The following is a 25,727-nucleotide window of genomic DNA, read 5'->3' as shown; positions in this document are numbered from 1 at the left end:
TAAACATAGAAGAAGACAGTAATGCAGAAAATAAATATCAAAAAGCTATAAGGCAAATAATAAACAAATAACATTATGACAGAAGTAAGTCCTTCTTCATCAGTAACTACTTTAAATACAAATGGTTTAAACTTTCCAGTGAAAAGACAGAAATTAACAGAAGGGATTAAAAACACAGGGTCTAACTATTTGCTGTCTACAAGATACTCATTTTAGATCCAAAAACCGAAATCGATTGAAAGTGAAAGAATGGAAAAAGATATTCCATGAAATAGTACCTGAAAGAGAACAGAGGTGGTTATACTAATATCAGACAATATAGACTTTAATTGTTTTAAGCTTACAAGAGTTAAAGGACATTATATATTAATAAAAGGTTTAATACATCAAGAACATATAATTATTGTAAACATGCACCTAGTGACAGATTATCAAAATATATGAAGCATAAACAGACAGAATTCAAGGGAGAAATAGATCTATAATAATAGTTGGAGACTTCAGTAGCCCACTCTCAGCAATAAATAGATCATTAGAGAAAAGCAGAGAAATAGAAGACATCACAATAAATGAATTAGATCTAACAGACATATATGGAACTCTCTATCCAACAACAAAAACATGCACATTTTTCTCAAGTGCACATGGGGAATTTTCCAAAATAGACTATATGTTGGGCCACAAATTAAGTCTCAATAGATTTAAAAGGATAACTATCATAAAAAGTATTTTCTCTGACACAAGGAGATGATGTTAGAAATGAATAAAGAAGTAAAACTGGGTGGCCAGGTGCGGTGTCTCACGCCTGTAATCCCAGCACTTTGCGGGGCCAAGGCAGGCAGATCATGAGGTCAAGAGATCGGGACCATCCTGGCTAATATGGTGAAACCCTGTCTCTACTAAAAATACAAAAATTAGCTGGGCATGGTGGCGTGTGCCTGTAGTACCAGCTACTCGGGAGGCTGAGGCAGGAGAATTGCTTGAACCTGGGAGGCGGAGGTTGCAGTGAGCTAAGATCTTGCCACTGCACTCCAGCCTGGGTAACAAGAGCGAGACTCTGTCTCAAACAAAAAAAAAAAAAGTAAAACTGGAAAATTCAAAATTTGTGGGAACTAAAAAACACATTATTAAACAACCAATGGAACAAAGTTGAAATCACAGGAACATTTAAAAATACTTAGAAATAAATTAAAACAGGGGCCGGGCGTGGTGGCTCACGCCTGTAATCCTAGCATTTTGGGAGGCCGAGGTGGGTGGATCACCTGAGGTCAGGAGTTCAAGACCAGCCTGGTCATCATGGTGAAAGCCCATCTTTAAAAAAAAAAAAAGAGAGATAAATTACAACAAAAGACACCATTCCAAAAACTTATGGGATGAAGGAAAAGCAATGTTAAGAAGGAAATTTATAGCTATAAATGCTTACATTAAAAACAAGAAAGATCGCAAATCAAAAACCATGCTTTACAACTAAACCCAAAGCTAGCATAAGGAAGAAAAATTAATGTTAGAGAAGAGATAAATGAAATAGAAAATAGAAAACGATAAAGAAAATAAATAACCAAAAGTTGGTTCTTTGAAAAGAGAAAAAAAAATTGGAATACTTTTAGCTTGATGAACAAAGGAAAAAAAGAGATAAGACTCAAATTACTAAAATTAGAAATAAAAGAGGAAATTACTACTGATTCAGTATAATCCTTTCTAAAAAATAAAAAAGATTATATGAAAGTACTGTTAACAATTGCACACCAACGAACAGGATACTTTAGATGAAATTCGGAAATTCTCAGAAACTCAAAAACTACCAGGTCTAAATCATAAAGAAATAGAAAATCTGAATAGACCTATAACTAGTAAGGAGATTGAGTCAGTAATAAAAAAACTCCTAAACAAAGAGAAGCCCTGGACCTGATGGCTTCACTGAGGAATTCTATCAAACAATCAAAGAAGCACTAATACCAGTATTTCTCAAAATTTTCCAAAAAATTGAAAAGCAGGAAGAACTTTCTAACAATTCAGTGAGGCCAGGATTACTCTGATACCAAAGCTAGACAAAAACATAACACAAAAAGAAACTATAGACCAATATTCCTTATGAATGTTGATGTAAAAATTCTCAACAAAATACTAGCGAATCAAATGCAGCAGCATATCAAAAGGATTATGTACCAATTATGATTAATTCCTGGAATGCAAGAATGTTTCAACATATAATAATCAATCAGTGAGCTGGGCGCGGTGGCTCATGCCTGTAATCCCAGCACTTTGGGAGGCTGAGGTGGGCGGATCACCTGAGGTCAGAAGTTTGAGACCAGCCTGACCAATATGGTGAAACCTCATCTTTTAAAAAATAAAAATAATGATAACTAAAAAAAATCAGTGTAATATACCATGTTAAAAGAATAAAGAAAAAATACTACAATTATCTCAACAAATGCAGAAAAAGCATTTGACAAAAATCAACCCTTTTCATAATAAAAACACTCCAATGAATTAGGAATGGAAGTATATCCCTATTACCTATTACCTAAATATAATAAAAGCTATATATGAAAATTTTAAAACAAGCATTATATTCAACGGTAGAAGACAAAAACTTTTCCTCTACGATCAGGAACAAGGCAAGGATGCTTAATTTCACCACTTCTACCTAACATAGTACTGGAAGTTCTAGCCTGAACCATTAGTCAAGGAAAAAAATCAAAGACATCCAAATTAAAAAAGAAGAATAAAATAGTTTCTGCTCAAAGATCATATGATATGCAGAAAATCCTAAAGATTTCACAAAAAACTTTTAAAGCTAATAGAGAAATTCTTCACGGTAGTAAGATACAATGTCAACATACAAAAATTAGTTGCATGTCTATATACTGACAATGAACAGTCTGCAAAGCAAATTACAAAAACAATTGCATTTATGATAACATCAAAAAGAATAAAATACTTAGGAAATAACCAAGGAGTGAAAGACTTGTACAATGAAAACTATAAAATATTGCTGAAAGAAATTAAAGACCTAAATAAATGGAAACACATCCCACATTCAGGGTTTGAAGGATAATACTGTTAAGATGTCAGTGTATCCCAAAGCAATCTACAGACTCAATGCAATCTCTTATCAGTAGACCAATGACTCTTTTTATTTTTTTTTTTACAGAAATAGAAGAACCCATTCTAAATTCATATGGAATCTCAAGGGACCCCAAATAGCCAAACATTCTTAAAAAGAACAAACCTGAAGGACTCACATTTCCTGATTTCAAAACTTACTACTATGTTATTGGCATGAAGACAGACAAATAGACCAATGGAATAGAATACAAAGCACAGAACAAAACCCTCATATATATCATCAAATGATTTTTGACAAGGTTGCTAAGACCATTCAATGAGGAAAGAACAATCATTTCAACAAATGATGCTGAGAAAACTGAATATCCACATGTAGAAGAATGGAGTTGGACCCTTATCTAATTTCATATGCAAAAATGAACTCAGGATGGACCAAGGACCTAAATGTAAGAACTAAACTATATAAAATTCTAAGAAGAAAATACAGGGCAGAATTTCTGCAACACTGGATTTGGCAATGATTTTTTTAATATAACACCAAAGGCACAGGCGACAGAAGAAAAACAGATAAATTGGATTTTATGAAAATTTAAAAATTTTGTAAATCAAAAGAGTAAAAAGGCAATCCACAAATGAAGAAAATATTTGCAAACCATATATCTGATAAGGAATTAATGTCCGGAATATATAGAGAACTCTTACAACTCAACAGCAACAAAAAACTAATTCAAGATGGACAAAGGACTTAAATAGACATTTCTCTGAAGAGAATAACCAAATAATCAATAAGCAGATGAATGATGTTCAACATCACTAATCATTAGAGAAATACAAATCATAATAAGATACCACTTCACACTTGCTAGGAAGGCTACTATCAAAAAACAGAAAATAAGTGTTGGTGAGGATGTGGAGAAATCGAAAAATTGGAACCCTTGAGCACTGCTAGTGGGAATGTAAAATGGTATAGCCACTGTGGAAAAGAGTATGGCAGTTCCTCAAAAAAGTAAAAATAGATTACCATACAATCCAGCAATTTCACTTCTTGGCATATACCCGAATAATTGAAAACAGTCTCAAATAGAAATTCATCACCATGTTCAGAGCAGCACTATTCACAGTTGCTAAACCATGGAGCAGCTCAAGTGTCCATAACAGATAATGGATAAGCAAATTGTGGTATATACATACAATAAAATATTATTCAGGCTTAGAAAGGAAGGAAATTCTGACATATGCTACAACATGGATGAACTATGAGCATGTTATGCTAAGTGAAATAATGCAGTTACAAAAAGAAACACTGCCTGATCTCATTTTTATGAGATATTTAGAGTTGTCAAAATCATAGAAACATATAGACTGGTTGCCACAAACTGGGGAGAGGGAGAAATAAGGAGTTACTCTTCAATATGTATAGAGTTCCAGCTTTACAAGATGAAAATCAGTTACGAAGCTGGATGGTGGTGATTATTAAATATTATGAATGTATTTCGTATCACTGAATTGTACACTTAAAATGGCCAAGATGGTAAATTTTATGTTAGGTGGATTTTAGGAAGATTAAAAATACATAAAGAGTAACTGCTGTTAAGACCCACAGAAAAATGCCTTTAGTCAGTAAAACATTTCCAAGCATTGAAAGACCAATAAGCCAGTAAAAATACCAGGATTTGCTCAACTATTGTCTGACTTCATAAAAGACAGATTGATCAGAAAATGTTTTCATTGAGGAACACTTTACTCCTATCACTCAGCTTGTTCTGGCCTCATCTTTAACCTCCAGCTTCAAACAGAAGCCCTGGATATCTTGATTCCAGGAGTACCCTGAGCAATTCCACGGCAACGCTAGCACAGAGTCCAGAAGACTTCAGCGGGTGCTGGAGGTAAATCTGCAAGGCATCTCTGGTGTAGCCTGCTACCATGGTCCCTGTCCTTGGTTGATCTTTTGTTGAGGGCTGAAATTTGACAGCTTTACTGAAGGAATAAAGCTAATACTTTGTCCACAAAATCTGACTATCCCTGGAAGAGGTACTACATCATAGCTTTATTGGTCACAATTTAAAGATATTTAAACACTTTAACAAAATTTTAAATTATAAAATATATATCATAAGATGTATAGAAACAAAGGACAAAATTCGTCAGCTGATTCTAGCAATAAACAGAGTAGTTGGGTTTTGGAGTTGGGTAAGCTTGGATCCAAACCCTGGCTCTGACATTAAGTAGCTGTGCAATTGGGGAGAGTTACTGACCTTCTTGGAGGCCACAATTTCTTCATTTAAAAAATGTTATATATTTATAGTATCCCCAAACTGTAAACAACTTAAATGTGCATCATCTGGTGAATGGATAGACAAAAGCTGGCATATCCACTACACTGGAAGATTTACTCAGCAATAAAAAGGAATGAACTGCTCTCATGTGCTATGAAATGACAAAACTCAAAACCATTATGCTGTGAAAGAAGCCAGATACAAAATACCAAGGAACCACATAATGTATAATTCCATTTATATAAAATATCCAGAAAAGGCAATATAGAGACAGAAATTAAATTAGTGGTTGTCTGGGGCTGGGAATAGAAATGAGGATTAACTGTAAATAGACACGAAGGAGCTTATTAGGAAAATAAAAAATGTTATAAAACTGGACTTGGGGCAGGGTGCGGTGGCTCACGCCTGTAATCACAGAACTTTGGGAGGCAGAGGCAGGTGGATCACGAGGTCAGGAGATAGAGACCATTAAGACCATCCTGGCTATCATGGTGAAACTCAGTCTCTACTAAAAAAATACGACAAAAAACAAATTAGCTGGCTTTGGTGGCACACACCTGCAGTCCCAGCTACTTGGGAGGCTGAGGCAGGAGAATTGTTTGAACCTGGGAGGCAGAGGTTGCAGTGAGCTGAGATTGCGCCACTGTACTCCAGCCTCGGCAACAGAGTGAGACTCCATCTCTCTAGATAAATAAATAAATAAATAAAAATAAAACATGGTGATGACTGCATTTCTTAGTAAAGTTACTAGAAATCACTGAATTGTATACTTGAAATGGATGAATTCTGTGATATGTAAAATATGCCACAATATAGCTGTTTAAATAAAAAGGATGAAAACTGGTCATCCACTTCCAATAGTCTGTGCTAAAAAATAAAAGTATTCATGGTAATGTTTTAAAAAAAGATATAATCTCATCCTATGGTAAATGTTTAAATAAGGATACCTGTAAAAGGCTAAATGCAGGGTTTGGCTCATGTAAATACAAAAGCCATTGACTGTTACAAGAATAGGGAAACATCAGCCACTGTGAACACAAAAAGAAATATGATAAAAGGAAATACAAGTTTTTTTTCCTAATGCACGCATATTTCATATAGGCCGGAGCATCTTCTATTAGTCCTAGCTTGCCTTTATTCTATTTACCATAATTTCTGTGTTATGGTTTTCTTTTTCATTTTGAGACAGAGTCTCACTCTGTCGCCCAGGCTGGAGTGCAGTGGCACAATCTCAGCTCACTGCAACCTCTGCCTCCTGGGCTCAAGCGATTCTCCTGCCTCAGCCTCCTGAGTAGCTGGGATTACAGGCATGCACCACCACACCTGGCTAATTTTTGTATTTTTATTAGAGACAGGGTTTTGCCGTGTTGGCCAGGTTGGTCTCAAACCCCTGACCTTAGGTGATCTGCCCGTGGCAGCCTCTTTAAGTGCTAGGATTACAGGCATGAGCCATCATGCTTTCTTAAGCACTCCATGATAACATAGAGCATGATATGGCTAAACATAATTTAAACATTTACTGATGGGCACTTAGCTTTTACAATTTTGCTGGCTTTTACAATTTTGCTTTATAAATTATTGAACATCTTTTTTCCTAAGTTTTAAGGTATTTATAGAAATGATTGGAAATACAAGTAAAATATAAAATTATGGGCTCTGAGTCTATGCACATCGTTAGCACTGCTGTTATATGCTGCCAAATTGTGCCTCTGAAAGTTTTTGCCATTTATACTGCCAATACCATATGAAATCATAATTTCATCACTCAGTGACACTGAACAGTATTTTTTTAAACCATGACTAATTTAATGTAAGTGTCACTTTTCCAGTGACAGTTTCTTTGAATGGAAATCTGTATGGTTACTGGTAAGTAACATTTTCTGCATGCTTATTACACATTATTTCTGTGAACTGTTCACTCATGTTCTTTGTGCCTATTCATCTTTTAGGGTGTATCTTGCGAACTCGTATGAACTCCCCATTAAGGACTTGACTCTCTTTTGCAATATTTTTCTCCCAGATTGTTGTGTTCTCCTTCATTTTATTAGTAATTGATAGAAGTTTTAAACATTCATAGAACGAAAGTCACTTTGTAAAGCAGATCTGTAGAGGATTCAGACACAGCGGGTGGGGAATGGGAGGGACAGAGAGAACATTCCATTCTCCGCCTGTTTTATATTTAGCATAAGTGTAAAGGTCCATGGGTGGATCGTATCACAACTAGTATTTTCACAGTCACTATTATTTATCTATTTATTTATTTAGCAGAGTCTCACTCTGTCACCCAGGCTGTAGTGCAGCGGCACGATCTTGGCTCACTGCAACCTCCGCCTCCCAGGTTCAAGCAAGCCTCCCAAGTAGCTGGGACTATAGGCGCACATCAGCAGACTCAGCTAATTTTTGTATTTTTAATAGAGATGGGGTTTCATCATGTTAGCCTGTTGGCCAGGCTGGTCTTGAACTCCTGACCTTAGGTGATTTGCCCACCTCGGCCTCCCAAAGTGCTGGGATTACAGACATGAGCCACCTCTCCTGGCCCACAGTCACAATTCAGCCATCATGGTTCAATAACTACTTCCTAAAATCAAGGACAGCTAAAGACTGTCAAAGCTCCTAGAGCCCTCTATCCCTCAAGAATAACTCAGGATTAAACTGAAACTCAAGAGTTGTGGTACCATTGTCCGTATATTAAATTTTTCTTGGGGCTGGGCTTCCAGCCCTAAAGGATCAAACTACAGTTTAAACCTCCTTAATCAATAAGCAACATAATATGGACTTTATTATTCTCACTCTGGATCAACCTACATAGGGAAGTGTTGGATAATTACTATACTATGCCATTTGTCGAGTGGATATATCCAATAAGCATAAGCCTAGAGGGTTATCATCATTCATTATGAAACATCCATACTAGCATTAATTCCTATTGTGGGTAAGAATTCCCTACTCTAGACTTTTGTTCTCTGAAAACTAAATTTTGATAACCTCTTCCTAAAAATTATTTATTAACATGGAGAGAAAATGTTTATTTTTTAGAATCGGTGTCAGTAAAAAGTAAATATATTTGAAAAGGTTCTTAAATATGCAATGTTGTTAAATTAAAAATAATTGAAACACTGATCTTCAAAATATACTAGTTGTATAACTTTGGGAAAATTATTTTACTTCTGAGTCTGTTTCCTCATCCATAGAACCAAAAAAAATTACATCTTTATCCCAGACCTATGTGACAGCTATAAGAAATTGTAAGTCACCAAGCCCATCAAAAATATTCAGAGATTCCTTCATTCTTAGGACAAGGAAACTAAATGGTAGGTCAAGTGACTTAATTTTCTGTAGATTCTACTCAGGCAGGAAAATGTAGGAAGAGTAATAAATAATATTATTTATTGTTTGTTGCTCAAAAAAACTCCTGGGTCTTTTTATCATCTTATCAAACCTACACAACAACACTGGCTGTTACTCCCATTTCAGTGATGAGGAAATTGAGCTTTAAAGAAATTACCCTGCTTTTCACACAGTGAGTCAGATGCTTCCCTGTGACTCATTCTGGTGTTTCTTTCATCAAATTAAATGCCCAATTTGTTAGACTTGTTATGCGACAGCCTGCTTGACATGTCCACTTAGATGACTAATGGGCATCTCAAACAAGATGAAAAGCAAGGTTCTGGGCTTACCCCCAAATCCTGCTGTTGCTACAATCTTCCAGACTCCATCATTCTAGGTGCTCAAACCAAAAACCTTGGAGCCATCCTCAGCTTCCTCAAACCTCACTCTTCTATTTAATAGATCCTGCCAACTGTCTTCAACTACATCCAGATTCTGGACCACTTCTTACCTTTCCAAGCTACCACTCTGACTAAAGCTACCAAGGACCCTCACCTATGTTTAATATCCTCCTATGTGGTTCATTTCCGTCCTCGTGCCTCTTCAGCCTACTTGCACAAAGCTGCTAGAATGATCATGCTAAGATGAAGATTTGTCTACATCTCTCTGCTCAAAACCTTCCCCTGGATTCCTGTGTGACTCAGAATAAGAGCCACAGTGCTTTTGAGGGTCCACACAACTGACTTGGCTCTCAATACCACTGATCAGAATTTCTACTCCTCCCCCATGGCTCACTCCACTCCAGCCACACCAGCCTCCTCACTGTCTGCTCTGATAGGGCTGCTCTGACTCCAGATTCCACCATGGCTCACTTCCTCACTTCCTTCAGGTTTTATTCAAAAGCTGCCTTCTCCAGGAGGACATCCTTCATTACTCTACCTAAAATCTCAACCCTAATTCATTCACATCTCCATTTCTGATTCAATTGTTTCACACTTATCGCCAATATACTACATGTTGTACTTACTTCTCTTGCTTGTTTCCCCATGCTAGAATGTCATTTCCATGAGGCCCAGGAATTTTGGTCTGTTTTGTTCTCTGATATGTTTCCAGTGCCTAACCCATGGTGGGCACACTGTAAATATTTGTTGAATCAGTGAATGAGTTTGTAACTGACTTGTGCTATGCTCCACCCCTGCTGTCTTCCGTCTCACTTCACACTGCGCATGAGAGTATCCTTTGCAGGCACTTAACCTTTTCTGCACATTACCACCTGTGACTTTCATCAGGTATAACAAGACTATTTTTAAAGTTTTCTATGACCCATTCCAGGCTTTCCTCCAGATTTTATTGAGGAGTCTGGGTCACATGAAAATATCTAGTCCAACCACTGGCAAAAGGACATGGGACTGCCATAACTGGTTTAATCATGATTTATTCCCTGAAGCTGGTTAGATTGCTGCAAGAAATCAGAAAGAAGAGGATGAATTTTATGTAGGAAAATAAGCATCTGACAAATCCACTGAATCACAATTTCCTGTCTGTAATCACATTTGAACTTCGATATCCTCATGTGGAAAGGTAGACAGGAATTTTGACCATTTTACAGAGAAAGGAAAAAAAGTACGGAGAGATTCCCTAACATGCCAAGGTCATGTCACAAATCAGAAGAGGCCCAGTGTATTGTACCCAAAACTGGGTTCTAGAGAAGAGCAGAGCAGGAGTCAGAGACCCAGAGATTCTTTCTCAATCTGTACAAACATATTACATGACCCCAAAGGGTTTCTGACCACTCACAGCCTCAGTTTTCCCATCTATAAAATGAAAATAAAGTCCCTTTCTTGCTCCAGAACCATGCTGGGGCTGATTAATCATTAAGAATCTTTTCTTATCTGTTGAATTTCAGCTTAAGCTGAAGTGTGTTGGTGGACTTTGAACCTTGCAGAGCCAGAAGAGAAGAAGTAGATTTATTCCTCTCTCCTTCTGAAAGTAAATACAAAAGGATGTTTTTTTTAAACCTTAGTATGTTCCTGATGCTTTCCTCTGGGTGGTGTCTCTAAACCAAGTTTGACATTGGAGGAACACAGGTGTTCCTCGGCAGCTTGTCTGTTCCTCATTTAGAGATCAAGTTCCCTGGGTCTCCACAGCTGGAAGCTTCCATTGCACAATCCAGTTGTAGAGCCCACTGCAGCGTTCTTCATAGCTTGAGGGCTCTCATGTCCTGAGGCGTTGCTGGCCAGGGTCCCGGTACACACAGTGGCCAGGCTACATTTATTCTAAATTCTGCTGTTGCATTTCTCACTCCTATGCACAGTTCTCAGTATGTTGTCTAAGAGAGTCCAGTTTCTCTGTTGAAGGAGTGGCTTTATGGGAGCAACAGGAGGAAAAAGTTGTTTAATAACTTAGAGTACATTACATTCTAAGTTCTATACCCACCCATATGATGCATTTCCAACCTTCTGACCCCATAGACCTTTCCCCTTTCTTCAGTGTAAAAATTAATATTCAATAATCCTTTGCTTTTGGATTCTTTTGGATAGAAATTTAGGGCATTTCACATACTCTTTCATGTGATTTTACAACTAAGGATAGATAGGTAACTTGCACAAGGTCGTTAAGCTGGTAAATAACAAAATTGAGATTAGATCCCAGGGCTATCAGGCTGCCTCTGATGTGTAGTAGCCGGTACTGTCATTTTCTTGCTTTCAAAATAGATATTTATTTGTACTCTGAGTCACCCACTTTAAGTTATCTCAGGTTATATCCTTTCTGAACACTCTGGAGACTTTTATTTTAAAATATTTGCTTGAAGAGAGCTGCTTACAAATTTTATTACTTAAACCAGGGGTTGGCAAACTTTTTCTGTGAAGGGCCAGGTAGTAAGTATTTTAAGCTTTGTGGGCCAAAGATTTAAGATAATCTTTGTTGCAACTACTCAGCTCTGTAGTGGTAGTGAGAAAGCAGCCATAGACAACATGTAAACAGGTAAGCATGGCTCTGTTTTAATAAAAGTTAATTTACAGAAACAGGCAGCAGTCTGGATTTAGCTCATAGGCCATTGTTTGCCAACTCCTGAACTAGACTGGGGTTCCATTAGGACCATGCACTCTTTTACATAATGCTTTCAAAGGTATTAGTGAAAATGTTTGTCTCTAATTTTCTTCGTCAAATAAGAAAGTAAATTTTGTTTTACAATATATTCACCCCGTACTTCAAAGAAAATCTCTTCACATTTTCCTCACCAATCAATATATTCCACAAACTTGACTGAAACAGGGAATGTTTCATATTCCTTATTGGTACACAGGGGATACTTCAGATAATCTAGTGTAAGCCTCTCAGTAGAGAAACAACTGGGGGTGAGGAAACCAAGTTTTTCAACCTCCCATTCAAAAGAAGTACAAGGTACACTTTGGAAGACCAAGACGTTATGAGTGTTGAGCTTCATATGTGGTTGCAATCTTGCTATTTCTTTGCTAAACAATAAAATACATCCTGATAACTTCCTTTTTTAACTTAGTTATATTACAATGAGTTTGTTTTCCCTAAAAGGTATTGTAAAGCCTTAACAAAAATCAGGCAGAAAGATATGAAAATCTGCCTTATTGTTCTAGTCTTGAGCAAATCTCTTTTTAAAATGTTTCTCTCCTGTGTCCTTTAGTGATTGGTGGACACACTAAGACCTCTTGTTTTGATACAGCCCCCCACAAGACGCCAGGGGACCAACTGTCAGTCCGAGTCACAGTGGAATGCAGACAGCACCCTCAGATCAAGATTATTCACAGGGGAGGGCAGGGTATTCGGGAGTCACCAGGGATAGGGGATTCACCCAAGGAAGCTGTTACCACTCCTAACATCTGAAAAGGGACATCTCAGGCCCAAAAGCATGAGCCGAGGCAAACCCCAGAACTTGCAGTGGTGAAAAGGAGGCTTCCTTAAAGCAACACAGCCCTCAGTCATGGGACACAGCTGGTCTATGCCAGACTGTTGTCAGCTTGATACCTCTGCTCCTGTCTGAGGCTGGAAAGTCAGTTTCCTGGATGCCTTCCAAGCATAGTTCTAGGCTAGAGTTTGCCAAGGAGAGAGAGGCACTCACGTGAAATTTGGAAGGTGAACCTGAGGGAAAAACCATTATTGGGAGGTCATGTTGGTCAGACATAGTGACAGAGAGATGTGATGTCCCTGGCAGGCCCCCACTGGCCCTCTCTCTTCCTGCTCTGCAAACAGCATGTTTCTCTTAGGGCTGACACCACTTACCCAATCAGCCACAAGCCCACCCTTCTTGGCGGCAGCTTCCACAGACTTCTTGACAAACTCCCCTTTCTGGGTCCCACTCGATAACCAAACATGCATTGCTTCTAGACTTTTCTATGAGCTCCATCATACTGGGAAGCCCTGATGCCAGTGCACTGGCTAGAGTGATCATGATTATTTCTCTAACCCTCTGAATCTCTCATCCAGACCTTCTCATCTTTTGCCTAAGGTCTTCTTTCTATATTAAGTCCTTTCTTCCTGGCTTATTTGCAGTGACTCTCTTTTCCTGACACCTCTGGATGCTCAGCACCGGGTGACCTTGCAGGAGGGAACTAGGTGAGTAGACACTCTGACCCTGCTCTCCTCCCTCCTTGACTTTCCAGCTAGAACTCTCCATTAGCTGAAAAGGACCAAAAGTCAAAGACAAGAGACTTCTGGTACAGACCACCCAAGCCAGCCTCCAGGGCAGAGAGATGGGTGTAGGGGAAGGAGAGGAGTCTGGGGTGGGTGGAGGGGAGGAAAGGACATGTCTGGCACAGGCCACTCAATAGTTTTTGCTAGACCAAACTTCCAAGAAAACTTCAGAGCGTCTTACAATTTCAGCTCTACATATGTAGGAAAAGGCAAGGTGAGTGACCTTCTCTGTACTCTCCCTCCAAGTTAAAAAAAAAATGGTTGAAGACTTCAAATTGAATATCTATGAGAAACTAAGAAACTGAAAAGCAACATGTTTGCAGAATGGTTTCCTTTGTTTTAATGAAACTAAATTTCATATAACCACATTTTATAAAAAAATACTTTATGTAGAATAATGGTCTCTCTGAACCATCTGTGCTGTACCTTTATGGAAGAGAGAAAAAAATGATTCTGAATTTGTATAAAGAAATTTAAATCAGATACTAAAATAAAAGAAAAAAAATCAATTTGTTCCAAGATCAGTTAAAGTAAAAATTTATTCTAGAGAATTCCAGCAGAGTTTGGTAATTCTTCACTCCTTTCTAGTAAGAACCCTGTTAGGAATCAGAGGACTCTTTAGAGCCGGGCTGTTCAACAGCAATGCAATACAAGCTGCAAATGCAAGCCACATGTCTAATTAAAAATTTTCTAGAAACAACATTTTAAAAAGCAAAAGTGAGTAAAATTACTTTTAATAATATATTTGTGTTTAACCCAAGATATCAAAATATTATTATTTCAACATGTACTCAATATTTTAAAATCATTAATGAATCATTTTATGTTCTTTAGTCATACTAAGTCTTTGAAATCTGAGGTTTGTTTTACACCTACCACACATCTCGACTGAGAGTTGACACTTTTCTAGTTGTCAGTAGCCACATGTGGCTGATGGCTAGTGTATTGGACAGCATAGCTGTAGAGCATGTATTACTGTCCAATAAAAGTTTGCTTCTCATTCAAAAGAGCGCAGCATAATGTAAAAGAACACGGGTTACTCTCTGCCTGTTATTCACCAGTGTTTCCAGCAATCTCTTGCTTTTTTTTTTTTTTTTTTTTTTTTGAGATGGAGTCTTGCTCTGTTGCCCAGGCTGGAGTGCAATGGTGCGATCTCAGCTCACTGCAAACTCCACCTCCCAGGTTCAAGTGATTCTCCTGCCTCAGCCTCCCAAGCAGCTGGGATTACAGGTGCTCATGCCCAGCTAATTTTTGTATTTTTAGTAGAGATGGGGTTTCACCATGTTGACCAGGCTGGTCTCAAACTCCTGACCTCAGGTGATCTGCCCATTTCGGCCTCCCAAAGTGCTGGGATTACAGGCATGAGCCACAGTGCCCGGCCCTCTCCTTTGCTTTTGAGTAGATAAGAAGACTGTCTTCCCCACTCCCTTGAAGTTGGGTGGGCAAAGCCAAATAATTTGCTTTGGCCAAGGGAATGTGAGCAGGAGTGATGCACCACTTCCAGTTAGCAGCATTTAAGATCTGGCATGTGCTTATGCAGCTCTTCTCCTGCCATGATGATTATGGAAGCTTGTATTGATATGGAACTGCCCTGAGATTGAAGCTGCCCAAAAAGCTGAGCCAACACATGCAGGACAGCTGCCCTACATGACCAGGTTAATAACTTTTGTTCTATGAAATCCCTGCTTCTCTCGGGTTCTGATAATAGGTCCTCCTTCTTGCTTTTTCAACCCAGGCAGGGTGGTCACTCTCTGACTTTGCCAGCCCAGGTGTTTGCCTTTTCCCAACCTCTGCCCTCGTCTTTGTAAACTGTCCCTTTATAAAACTCTTTATAAAATTATCCTGTTGACTGTGCCTTCTGTTTCCTCTTAGGATTCTGACTGATACAGTATATTTGCCAAATATAAAATGAGCCTAAAGACAGAATAAGATGAGTACATTCAAGAAATAATTCCTTGAATGATTCTAAATCAATTTTCTTTTTTTTTTCTTTCTTTATTTTTTTAGAGATAGGGTCTCACTATGTGGCCCAAGCTGGGGTGCAGTGGCTATTCACAGGCATGATCCCACTACTGATCAGCATGGGAGTTTTGACCTTCTCCGTTTCCGCCCTGGGCTGCTTCACCCCTCCTTAGGCAACCTGGTGGTCCCCTGCTCCTGGAGGTCACCATATTGATGCCGAACTTAGTGCAGACACCCAATCAGCATAGTGCACTACAGCCCAGAACTCCTGGGCTCAAGCAATCCTCCCACCTCAGCCTCCCGAGTAGCTGGGACTGCAGGCACATGCCACCGCACCCAGCTGTATATCAATTTTCAAAGCAATAGTCTAAGATAGTTCCCTCACCAACAGCTCTTATTATACAAATCACAAGAATGGCATGGGAAAGACCCATCTCCATGATTCAATTACCTCCCACTGGGTCCCTCACAGACATGTGGGAATTATGGGAGCTACAATTCAAGATGAGATTTGGGTGGGAACACAGGCAAACCGTATCAGACCACTCCCACCCCCTCCCAAATCTCATGTCCTCATATTTCAAAACCAATTATGCCTTTCCAACAATCCCCCAATAGTCTTAACTCATTTCATCATTAACTCAAAAGTCCACAGTCCAAAGTCTCATCTGAGACAAGGCAAGTCCCTTCTGTCTGGGAGCCTGTAAAATCAAAAGCAAGTTAGTTACTTCCCAGATACAATGGGGGTACAGGAATTGGGCAAATATACCTGTTCCAAATGGGAAGTCCCATGCAAGTCTGAAATCCTACAGAGTTGTCATTAAACCTTAAAGTTCCAAAATGATCTCCTTTGACTCTATGCCTCACATCCAGGTCACACTGATGTGTGGGAGCAAGAGGCAGGCTCCCACAACCTTGAGTAACTCCACCACTGTGGCTTTGCAGGGTACAGCCCACACCCTGGCTGCTTTCATGGGCTGGCATTGAGCATCTGCAGCTTTTCTACAAGCATGGTGCAAGCTGTCAGTGGATCTACCATTGTGGGTTATGGAGGACAGTGGTCCTGTTCTCACTGCTTCACTAGGCAGTGCCCCAGTGGGGACTCTGACCCCACATTTCCCTTCTACACTGTCCTAGCAGAGGTTTTCCATGAGGGCTCTGCTGCTGCTGCAGCAAACTTCTGCCTGGGCATCCAGGTGTTTCCATACATCCTCTGAAATCTAGGTGGAGGTTCCCAAACCTCAATTCTTGACTTCTGTGCATCCACAGGCCCAACACCTTGTGTAAGCGACCAAGGCTTGGGGCTTGTATCCTCTGAAGCAATGGCTTGAGCTGTGTGTTGGCCCCTTTTAGCCATGGCTGGAACTGAAGCAGCTAAGATGCAGGGAACCATGTCCCAAGGCTCCATGGAGCAAGGGGACCCTGGGCCCAGCCCACAAAACCATTTTTCCCTTCTCGGCCTCCAGGCCTGTAATGGGAGGGGCTACCATAAAGGTCTCTGATGTGCCTTGGAGACATTTTCATTGTCTTGGTGATTAACATTTGGCTCCTGGTTACATATGCAAATTTCTGCAGCCGGCTTGAATTTCTCACCAAAAACTAGTTTTCTTTTCTACTGCATCATCAGGCGGCAATTTTCCAAATTTTTCTGCTCTGCTTCCTCTTGAATGCTTTGCTGCTTATAAATTTCTTCTGCCAAATACCTAAATCATCTCTCTCAAGTTCAAATTTCTACAGATCTCTAGGGCAGAGGCAAAATGCCACCAGTCTCTTTGCATAGCAGGAGTGGCATTTACTCCAGTTCTCAACAAGGTCCTCATCTCCATCTGAGACCACCTTAGCCTGATTTTATTGTCCATATCACTATCAGAATTTTGGTCAAAACCATTCAACAAGTTTCTAGGAAGTTTCACACTTTCCCCATCTTCCTGTCTTCTGAGCCCTCCAAACATCTCTGAGCTTTACTGTTACCCAGTTCCAAAGTTGCTTCCACATTTTCAGGTATCTTTACTGCAATGCCCCACTATGAGTACCAATTTACTGTATTAGCCTGTTCTCATGCTGCTAATAAAGACATACCTGAGACTGGGTAATTTATTAAGAAACAGAAGTTTAATGGACTCACAGTTCCACATGGCTGGGAAGGCTACACAATCATGGCAGAAGGCAAAAGAGGAGCAAAGTCACAGCTTACATGGTGCCAGGCAAAGAGAGCATTTGCAGGGGAACTCCCTTTTATAAAACTATCAGATCTCATGAGACTATCGTGAGAACAGCATGGGATTCCATGCTGAATTCCCATGATTCAATTACCTTCCACCAGGTCCCTCCCAGACATATGGGAATTATGGGAGCTACAATTCAAGATGAGATTTGGTTGGGGATACAGCCAAACCATATGAAGACTTAAATGTAAAACCCTAAGCTATAAAAACCCTGGAAGATAACCTAGGCAGTACCATTCAAGACAAAGGAACAGGCCAGGATTTCATGACAAAGACACCAAAAGCAATTGCAATAAAAGGAAAAAATGACAAATGGGACTAATTAAACTAAAGAGCTTCTGCAAAGCAAAAGAAACTATGAACAGAGTAAACAGAAAACCTAAGGAGTGGGAGAAAAATTTTCCAAACTATACATCTGACAAAGATCTAATATCCAGCATCTATAAGGAATTTATATTTACAAGAAAAAACAACAACCCCATTAGAAAGTGGGCAAAGGATATGAACAGACACTTCTCAAAAGAAGACATACATGTGGCCAACAATCATATGAAAAAAAGCACAATATAATTGATCATTAGAGAAATGCAAATCAAAACCACAATGAGATACTATCTCACACCAGTCAAAATGACTATTATTAAAAAGTAAAATAGCAGATACTGGCAGGGTTGGGGAGAAAAAGGAATGCTATACACTGCTGGTGGGAGTGTAAATTAGTTCAGCCGTTGTGGAAGACAGTGTGGTGATTCCTCAAAGACCTAAAGACAGAAATACCATTTGACCCAGCAATTTTATTACTGGGTATATACTCAAAGGAATATAAGTCATTCTATTATAATAAAGACATGTATGTGTATGTTTATTACAGCATTATTCCCAAAAACAATTATTGTTTATAGTAACGGCTTTGTCATCATTATTCCTTTCCATTTTGTTAGCTTTTTTGTTCAAGGCCAATTTTTCAATACTCAAGTAATACTAAAAGCTTCTTTGTATCTTTAAGTATCTGGTCAAATTTTCCACAGATAAATTCTTGGAAGTGAGAATGTCCAGGTTAGAAGTGTTTTGCATGTTTTAAAAGTTTCAGATAGATTTCCAATATGCCCTTCAGAAAACAACTGATTAATTTATATCCTGCTTAGGAGTGTAGGAGATTGCCCTCTATTTCCACAGGGAAACCTTGGCAACAACAGGAAATAAATGGTAACAAATATTAAGTTTGCAGTGAAAGAATAAACAGTTCTATATTTTGGACAATTGTAAGTCTTCACTTGTATAGTACCAGTCTTTGTCATTTTCCTCACTTTGCTATTGGTGAGTATCTATGTTCATAATTCTAAATGCAAACATTTGAGTGCTTTTGTTAGGCTATGTTTCTGATAGAAACCATATTTTGTGATTTCCCTTATACCCTATAGCATCCATACAATTTTTCTCATAAATGAGAAAACAAAAGCTTTAAAGAGTTAATTAACTTAATCAGAATGACTTAGTTACTGCAGAAGATGCTACTAATACTATCCCCAAATCACCTAGTCCATCTAGCACTCCCCTGCTCCAGGGGCTAAGATTGTTTGTGACTGACTACTCAATTTTCCATCTGTCTCTGGAAAACTATCCCCAAATGGAGCTCAAATGCGATGATGGCCAATAACCAATGATTGACTTATGGGAAGGGGTGTATAAACACCCACCCCTGATAAAGGAAAAACTGCAGCTGAATTAAATTTCAAGGAGTTTAACTGAACAATGAATGACTCCCAAATCGGGCAGCCCCCCAGAATCACAGCAGATTCACAGAGACTCCAGTGAAGCCATGTGGTGGAAGAAAATTTACAGATAAGAAAAGAGACATGATGTACAGAAAAAAGGTGAGGTACAGAAACAGCTAGATTAGTTACAGGTTGGCATTTGCCTTATTTGAACACAGTTTGAATGCTTAGCAGTCTATGAGTGGTTGAAGTATGGCTGCTGGGATTGGCCAAGACTCGGTTATCGTTACAAGCACATACTCTTAGGTATTCAATTTTGTCTGACTATTAAGCTGGGTTACAGTTCATCCACAGGGACTCAAATATAGAGGTGCAGAGTCCTTCTCAGGCCATATTTAGTTTGCTTTAACAATTCCCCCTTTTTGGTCATTTTCTCAATTTTGAGAGATTGACCAAAACCTTAGTCATTGATGTTACTATCATTTTGTAAATGTACTTAGATGGTCTTGAAACCCATTGAGAAGCAGTAGAACAGTGGGTTTTGCAAGGAGGGAACAAGGACTGAGTAGAGGGTACCTCATTATGCTGGAATGTCCTGTATACAGGAGAAAAACAAAACCTGTTCTGTTCTAGGATCTATGTGTTTCCTTAAAGTCTTAGTTTGATTATGTCACATTTAGCATGAGTCACTCCATTTTAGTTTGGTCTGTTGGGGCCTAGTGCATGCGTTCAGTCCAAAATAATGGCCTTCCATAGTTTTGTTTTTAAAAAATTGCCCCTTTTTGGCCAGGTTCTTACCTAGGCAACAGTGTGACCAAAACTTAGGGCCTTAGTGCTGCATGTCATTCACAGGTTACATTGTCCTCATGGTAACACATTTCTTTCAGTTTTTGTCATTCCAGTTGAAGAGAGACCATTTGACTTTCTACAAATTGCTGCCTGCAAACATTTAAAACCTTTGAGAGAATACAGCACACCAGGGAGACTATTATTATGACTATGAGGAGAATAATATCAAGAGTTTGGAGTATGCTCCTTACTCATGGTCCCCATAAACCAAACCACCTAAAATTAAATAGATTAAAGAATGAGCTAAAGAGTCTACCTGCTTGACTAAGCGTTCTTTCCATTAATCCCCTACAACTGAATTTTTATAATCAACATTTGACATATTTCTCCTTAGGCCACATGTGTCAGTAGCTGTGCAGGTACATTTCTGTTTTGCTAATTCTATCATTTAGCACAACTTCCACAAGAGAGTTTAAAGTCTGTTGGGTAACAATAGCCTTTAAAGTAGAAATTGCTATGGAGCCTATTATGAGGAAGACATTTTTAATTATTTTTTATTTAAATAATGGAAAAAGGACCTAACAAATGATGTCCTAGAAGAGTGAAGGCCTCCTGGCAATGTTCTCTTTAATCCATGATGTGGGCTAACAGGAGTTTTGACTGATTATGAGGCAACATATGTACCATTAAAGTTTCTCACCTACATTGAGCCTTCATCTTTTATCTATTAAAGTATAAGGTTATTCATGTGTAAGCCTGGCTGCAAAATCCTTCACAATTAAAGGTATGCCCTATAAGTACATATATAGACCCCTTTTCACTTCTATTTTTCATAGAGGCATAAGAAATGAAAAAAAAAATGTTCAAAAATAAGAGTTTCATGATAGTAGAGAAGCCTTGATCCGTGATTCTGGGAAAACTGTTCACATTAAGTATGCCGTCTTCTTCTGGGGAAAAAGTGTCCTGGTTAGCTTTACCTTAAGGGTTATAATAGGTGTACAGTTCCAAGAGTGTGAAGGGACCCTTCTCAGTTGTAAGATTATGAATCCAAAGTTCAAGGTCCCAAAGTTTTGCTGTAGTGGGAATGGCAAGGGCGGTCTTCTTCTGATGTTCTCAGATCCAGTCTTCGAATTCTAGATTGTGAAGAGGTTGTCCTCAGTGAACCATAAAAAGCTCTCTTTACCTGGTGAAAATACAGCATAGCATAATAACCTACTGTTATAATATCAGCCCTCTTGCATGGGAAAACTTTTATATTATCAGGAAACATACCTTGAAAATGACAATTGAATAAAATCCCTTTATAAATGTTTAAATGGCCCATAGCCAAATGTACCTGAAGCTATGATTGTCTTCCCAGGAATATGAAACCAAATGCTGGCTTTCAACAATTTCTGCAATTTATAAATTACCACATCAATACATTCAATTTGGATCATTTTATCTTTTCCATGATAAGTCATGGAATGCAGAACCTTTAACAACGAAAGCTTTAAGGACTCAGGAAGGACAAGGCAATTATCCTGGTTCTTCAAGAGTCCATGCTTAACATTGGACTTATGTTCTCTCGAATACCAGTTGTTTCTCTAACTTAGGTGCATAGCACTGATAACTAATGGAATATCATAGGTAATTTGACTTAGACTGGAGTTTATTCAAATTGTATATCTAGTATTGGCTGATTTAGCATAATAATTGGGCATTTTCTTGATATTTAATTAATTTTTGTTCTACTTGGGTTAGCAGGTTTATAAACCAGTCACTCTTTTTATTAAGGTTTCAAGAATTCTTACCCAGTCCAATTCTTGGGGAATTGAGGAATTCTTACCCATGACATGATTTTAAAGTTTTTAGAAACCTTTATTCATGAGTGTTTTTCAGGGTCCTTTCCATCCTTTCATGAGCCTCTTAAAAAACACCATATTCTAGGATTTTGTGTGCTTATGAAGTTTTTAGAAAGTGCATTAACATTAAACAATTAACTGTGGACATGAATTTAAATAGTGATAGTTAAAAACACAAATGATAAGGAAATTTAGTTATCTCTGTGGTCTATAATAACATTATAACCTTAATTATGATCGATATCATATACTCAGACATATTAGGATTTTAGAAATCCCATATGATTTTGGAACATATATTAATATCATTTATTACAGCATAACCTGAAGATTAAATGTTTTTATTTTGATAATGCTTCCCATGATTTTTATACCAAATAAGCCAAATGTCACTGTTGCATTAGTGCATTATATCAATAATATAAACCCAATTCTTAATAAAATCTTACAGACAAATGTATTCAATCTCAATCAATTCGACCACAAAGTAAGAATTTTATAAACCTTTTATAACCCTTTACAATTTTTGTTAAAGAGCAGATCAGTGCTGGAAGAAAAACCTGTTGTGCTTTTATTTCAATGTTCAATTTTTGGAGAAACCAAATAATACCCCTTTAAATTTAGTCATTATTATCACACGTAGAAGTTTTTGCAAGGTTAATTTTTATAAACCTTCCATAACTTGTTTAAACCTTTAGCTTTATTTAATTTAAAACAATCCTTTAACCCTCTAATCTAGGAAAAAAATTCACATTCCCATGACTTCTAATAATCTTTTACCAAAAGTATCTTCTACTTTCCTTACACACCTTGCATGTAAAACTATTGTTTTAATAGTCTCAAATACATGTTACACCTTTAACTCTTAGTGACTTTTACTTTTGGTGAAAAGCCTGGTTAGTAACTGATTTTAATTATGTACCAATGTGGAACCTAGGACCCAGACAGAAGTGCAGATAAGGTCTCTTTCCAGCATCTAACTCCACCTGTCCCAGGCTTTACATACTGTTAAGCAGGCAAGTTATACAGTTAAGAGTCATAGTGGCATTTTGTGAAGCATTTAGGAGGCCTAATCACCTTTAAGTTGTTTAACATTTCTTGTATAAATTTCTTTCATAAATTATTTCATGACTTATGCAATCTATGACATGGGTGGACTTTCTGACTTGTCCTAAACATCCCTCTTTTTAAACAACCAGTCATTTTACTTTAGGACAAGAATTTACCATACAAGATACTTTCTTATATAAAATCTATTTTCTGTATAACCTTCTTTGCATAGCAAGAATGCAAGGCTAATTCCACATGTCCTCAGGCCTTATCTGGAATCTGATATGTCCAAGGTAGGTAAATTGAACAATTTTCAAAGTCAAAGCAGCCAATTATGATCTCAAATCATTAGTAAAGTTAATATCTGACCTGCATAATTTAGACCAAATTTTTTTTTGCAAATAATCTTTAAAGCTGCTTTTATTTTCTAAAGATTAGTAAAATTATATAAACTAAAAGGCATTACAGTTTTTATTTTTCTTTCAAAATATTTGAGTTAAGCACTTATTTTTGTCAATTAATTAGAGCTCTTTATATAAACATTACACACACAGCACATATATAACTACACAGAAAGACAGAAGATTACTACAGTAGTTGTAAGATTTTTCATTTGCCAGTTTTTAAGTTTCTTAATTGGTTATTGGCTTTATGGTGAAGTCCTTGGAAGAACAGGGGCAGGAATGGGTCTTTAGTGCCTCCTGTTTTTCCCAAGAAATCCAGGCTGTTAGAGCTTAATGTCCACTTTTAATTAAGCTGACTTTTAACCATAGCACTCTTTAATAAAGTCCTTTTAAAATTTCTTATTACCTGACTTTAGCCAGGCAAAAAGGTCAATATTTCTGGCTTTTGAACTTTACCAAAGGTAACTGGTTTCCCAGGTGCTCCGAGAAAGAAAAATTTAAGACAGTCCATGGTAGAGAAGAGAATCAAAAAGTTCATGCATATATCAAATCAGAAAGGACTCCTAAGCCAGGAATTGAATCCAGACACAGCCACTGTGAAACAGCAAAACCTTAGCTACTGGGCTATAGCACAGGGCAGTCTCCATTTCCCTTCCCAGAAGAAGTCTAGAGTAGGGAATTTTGAGCTTGCAAAGGTTTTTAACTACTCAAGGTAGTTTTTAGAGCTAACTATGACATGAACCTGTTCCCTGGAAGACGGAGACCAAGAGGAAGTACTGTCATGTGGTCACTAGGCCAAGCTCTCAAGGACATAAAACAAGATGGAGACCCCATCCAGTTTTTTGTTTGTTTCAGGGACCCACAGCAAAGTTTGTTACGATCAGCTTGCTGGGCCATCTTGAGCAGTGAGCTTATGGGGTCCAAAGCCCATATTTATCCTGAGGTACCCCTCAACACAGATAGATGAATTCGTAGCACAAAATATACCAGATTCACTACAGCTTAAGACTAGCATCAGAATTCTTTTGCATTAACCAGAACTTTACAGAGGAGATAAACAGTGGTTTTTACCATTCATTCAACTGGTTGGCACAAAGAGAGAGAAGCCAGAAATCTGAATGGAAAGAAATTTTTACTCTTTTGCTAGTATGCCAGGCTTCTGGATTCCCTTTCCCTGAGCAGCCCTAGTGACCCAGCTCACTGTACCATAGCCATGGGGGCCAAGCTGCCACACAAAAGAAAAAAAGGTTTTTTTAATGCATTTCAGTGTGTTGTTGTTCATTTGGAACATTCCACTGTAAGTTATCTTTAGTAATAATATGCCATTTCTGTAAGACTTTGCTGCCTCCCAGGCAAGAAGGCACACAGTTTTCCAGAAATTAAGGATCCCATTTTTACCTAAAATATTGGCATTACTCTCAAGTTCTCTTGATTAATGTATTCAATGATTTTTCCCACCTAGGCACTCAAGAAAATGAAACAAACAGGTAGAACACAAAAGTCCAAATGAATTTTCAAAAGCCAAATTTTATAACCTCTGCAATATTACTGCTTACTACCAGCTCCTTTCTGACCCAGTCAGATATAAGAGGCTTCTAACTTAATCCAAGCCAGTTAATTCCTGGATCAAATCTGTTTCTGGACCCAGTCTTGTTTCTGTCATGACTTCCAAACCCAGTTTGGATTAGAAATTTGCTCAAAGAAACTCAGAGAGCTAAAAACACAAATTCATGGAGCTCCAAAATCTGAGAGGGAGTTTACCTGTGATCCCCAGCTGCTCTGAGAGATCAATGGACACAAGTGAGTCCTGTAGGTACCTTGTGTGTTCACTCAGTGCTCCTAGGGGTCACTAGAAGCTCTACTTCAGATCCCGCTTCTGATCCCATCTGATAAAAGAAAAACTTCAGCTGAATTAAATTTAAAGGAGCTTAATTGAGCAATGAATGATTTGTGAATCCAGCAGCCCCCAGAATCACAGCTGATTCACGGAGTCTCCAACATAACCACACGGTAGAAGAAAATTTACAGACCAAAAAAGGGACCTGAGGTACAGAAATCGGCAGTGAGGTACAGAAATCGGCAGTGAGGTACAGAAATAGGCAGTGAGGTACAGAAACAGCTGGATTGGTTACAAGTTGATGCTTGCCTTGTGGGAACACAGAACACCTAGCGGTCTATGAGTAGTTGAAGTATGGCCACTGGGATTGGCCAAGACTCAGTTACTGTTACAGGCACATACTCCTAAATTAAGTTTTTGATCTTGTCTGACTATTAAGCTAGGTTACAGTTCACCCACAAGGACTCAAATATAGAAGTACAGAGTCCTTCTCAGGCCATATTTAGTTTGCTTAAAACTCCCAAAGTGGTACCATGTTTGCCCGTAATCTTTCATTAAGAT

This window comes from Aotus nancymaae, unplaced genomic scaffold (genome assembly GCF_030222135.1).
Source record: "Aotus nancymaae isolate 86718 unplaced genomic scaffold, 86718_ANA_hifiasm-v0.15.2.pri h1tg000014l, whole genome shotgun sequence".
NCBI classification, from domain to species: Eukaryota; Metazoa; Chordata; class Mammalia; order Primates; family Aotidae; genus Aotus; species Aotus nancymaae.
Note: the sequence above shows the minus strand (reverse complement) of the source record.